The following is a 3944-nucleotide window of genomic DNA, read 5'->3' as shown; positions in this document are numbered from 1 at the left end:
TTTTACCGACGCAGGGCTTCGCCTAAGCACTGCTATGATATGACCGAGGTGGAATATGGTGGAGGGGGGCACCGCACACGGCTAAGGAACGATCACGAAGATCAACTTGTGTGTTATGGGGTGCCCCCTGCCCCCGTATATAAAGGAGCAAGGGGGGAGGCCGGCCGGCCCTAGGGGGCGCGCCAAGGGGGGGGGGAGTCCTCCTCCTAGTGGGAGTAGGACTCCCCTTTCCTTGTCCAACTAGGAAGGAGGAAGGGGAAAGGAAAGAGAGGGAGAGGGAGAGGGAAAGAGGGGCCGCGCCCCCCCTTGTCCAATTCGGACTCCCATGGAGGGGGCGCGCCACCTCCTGGGCTGCTGCCCTTTCTCTCCCCTCAGGCCCACTAAGGCCCAATACTTCCCCGGGGGGTTCCGGTAACCCCTCCGGCACTTCGGTTTTCTCCGAAATCACCCGGAACACTTCCGGTGTCCGAATATAGTCGTCCAATATATCAATCTTTATGTCTCAACCATTCTGAGACTCCTCGTCATGTCCGTGATCACATCCGGGACTCCGAACAACCTTAGGTACATCAAAACTTATAAACTCATAATAAAACTGTCATCGTAACGTTAAGCGTGCAGACCCTACGGGTTCGAGAACTATGTAGACATGACCTAGAACTGTTTCCGGTCAATAACCAATAGCGGAACCTGGATGCTCATATTGGCTCCTACATATTCTATGAAGATCTTTATCGGTCAAACCGCATAACAACATACATTGTTCCCTTTATCATCGGTATGTTACTTGCCCGAGATTCGATCGTCGGTATCTAATACCTAGTTCAATCTCGTTACCGGCAAGTCTCTTTACTCATTTACGTAATGCATCATTCCGTAACCAACTCATTGGCCACATTGCTTGCAAGGCTTATAGTGATGTGCATTACCGAGAGGGCCCAGAGATACCTCTCCGACAATCGGAGTGACAAAACCTAATCTCGAAATACGCCAACTCAACATGTACCTTTGGAGACACCTGTAGAGCTCCTTTATAATCACCTAGTTACGTTGTGATGTTTGGTAGCACACGAAGTGTTCCTCCGGTAAACGGGAGTTGCATAATCTCATAGTTGTAGGAACTTTGTATAAGTCATGAAGAAAGCAATAGCAACATACTAAACGATCAAGTGTTAAGCTAACGGAATGGGTCAAGTCAATCACATCATTCTCCTAATGATGTGATCCCGTTAATCAAATGACAACACATGTCTATGGTTAGGAAACATAACCATCTTTGATTAATGAGCTAGTCAAGTAGAGGCACACTAGTGACATTATGTTTGTCTATGTACTCACACATGTATTATGTTTTCGGTTAATACAATTCTAGCATGAATAATAAACATTTATCATGATATGAGGAAATAAATAATAACTTTATTATTGCCTCTAGGGCATATTTCCTTCAGTCTCCCACTTGCACTAGAGTCAATAATCTAGTTCACATCGGCATGTGATTTTACACCAATATTCATATCTGTATATGATTAACACCCATAGTTCACATCGTCATGTGACCAACACCCAAAGGGTTTACTAGAGTCAATAATCTAGTTCACATAGCTATGTGATTAACACCCAAAGAGTATTGAGGTGTGATCATGTTTTGCTCGTGAGAGAAGCTTAGTCAACGGGTATGTCACATTCAGAGCCGTATGTATTTTGCAAATATTCTATGTCTACAATGCTCTACACAGAGCTACTCTAGCTAATTGCTCTCACTTTCAATATGTATCCAGATTGAGACTTAGAGTCATCTGGATTGGTGTAAAAGCTTGCATCGATGTAACTCTTTACGACGAACTCTTTTATCACCTCCATAATCGAGAAACATCTCCTTAGTCCTCACTAAGGATATTCTTGACCGCTATCCAGTGATCTACTCTTAGATCAAAATTGTATTCCTTTGCTAAACTCAGAGCAAGGTATACAATAGGTCTGGTATACAGCATAGCATACTTTATAGAACCTATGACTGAGGCATAGGGAATGACTTTCATTCTTCTTTTCTATTTTATGCCGTGGTCGGGATTTGAGTCTTACTCAATTTCACACATTTGCAACACAGACAATAACTCTTTCTTTGACTGTTCCATTTTGAACTATTTCAAAATCTTGACAAGGTATGTACTTATTGAAAAACTTATCAAGCGTCTTGATCTATCTCAATAGATCTTGATGCTCAATATGTAAGTAGCTTTACTGAGGTCTTTCTTTTTAAAGAACTCCTTTCAAATACTCCTTTATGCTTTCCAGAAAAATTCTACATCATTTCTGATCAACAATATGTTACTCACATATATTTATCAGAAAGGTGGTAGTGCTCCCACTCACTTTATCGTAAATACAGGCTTCACCGCAAGTCTGTATAAAGCTATATGCTTTGATCAACTCATCAAAGCATATATTCCAACTCCGAGATGCTTGCACCAGTCCATAGATGGATTGTTGGAGCTTGCATAATTTGTTTAGCACCTTTAGGATTGATAAAACCTTCTGGTTGCATCATATACAACTCTTCTTTAATAAATCCATTAAAGAATGCAGTTTTGACATCCTTTTGCCAGATTTCATAAAATGTGGCAATTGCTAACATGATTCAGACATACTTTACGCATCGATACAAGTGAGAAAAAACTGATCGTAGTCAACATCTTGAACTTTGTCAAAAACCTTTTTCGACAAATCTAGCTTTGTAGATAGTAACACTACTATCAACGTCCGTCTTCCTCTTGAAGATCCATTTACTTTCTATGGCTTGCCGATCATCGGGCAAGTCAATCAAAGTCCACACTTTGTTCTCATATATGGATCCCATCTCAGATTTCATGGCCTCAAACCATTTCGCGGAATCTGGGCTCATCATCGCTTCCTCATAGTTCATAGGTTTATCATGGTCTAGTAACACGACTTCCAGAATAGGATTATCATACCACACTGGTGCGGACCGTACTCTGGAATACCTACGAGGTTCTGTAGTAACTTGATTTGAAGTTTCATGATCATCATTATTAGCTTCCTCGCTAATCGGTGTAGCAATCACTTGAACTGATTTCTGTGATGAACAACTTTCCAATTTGGGAGAAGGTACAATTACCTCATCAAGTTCTACTTTCCTCCCACTCACTTCTTTCGAGAGAAACTCCTTCTATAGAAAGGATCCATTCTTAGCAACGAATGTTTTTGCCTTCGGATCTGTGATAGAAGGTGTACCCAACAGTTTCCTTTGGGTATTCTATGAAGACACACTTCTCCGATTTGGGTTTGAGCTTATCAGGTTGAAACTTTTTCACATAAGCATTGCAGCCCCAAACTTTAAGAAACGACAACTTTGGTTTCTTGCCAAACCACAGTTCATAAGGCGCTGTCTCAACGGATTTTGATGGTGCCCTTTTTAAAGTGAATGCAGCTGTCTCTAATGCATAACCCCAAAACGATAGTGGTAAACCGATAAGAGACATCATAGATCGCACCATATCTAGTAAAGTACGATTACAACGTTCGGACACACCATTACATTGTGGTGTTCCAGGTGGCGTGAGCTGTGAAACTATTCCACATTGTTTTATATGAAGGCCAATCTCATAACTCAAATATTCTCCTCCACGATCAGATCGTAGAAACTTTATTTTCTTGTTACGATGATTCTCCACTTCACTCTAAAATTCTTTGAACTTTTCAGACTTATGTTTCATCAAGTAGAGATATGCATATCTGCTCAAATCATCTATGAAGGTTAGAAAATAACGATACTTGCCATGAGCCTTCATACTCATTGGTCTGGGTACATAAGTATGTATTATTTCCAACAAGTAAGTAGCTTGTTCCATTGTTCCGAAGAACGGAGTTTTAGTCATCTTTCCCAAAAGGCACGGTTCGCAAGCATCAAATGATTCATAACC

Source organism: Triticum dicoccoides, chromosome 2B (assembly GCF_002162155.2).
Source record: "Triticum dicoccoides isolate Atlit2015 ecotype Zavitan chromosome 2B, WEW_v2.0, whole genome shotgun sequence".
Taxonomy (NCBI): domain Eukaryota; kingdom Viridiplantae; phylum Streptophyta; class Magnoliopsida; order Poales; family Poaceae; genus Triticum; species Triticum dicoccoides.
This window is presented reverse-complemented; position numbering follows the sequence as displayed.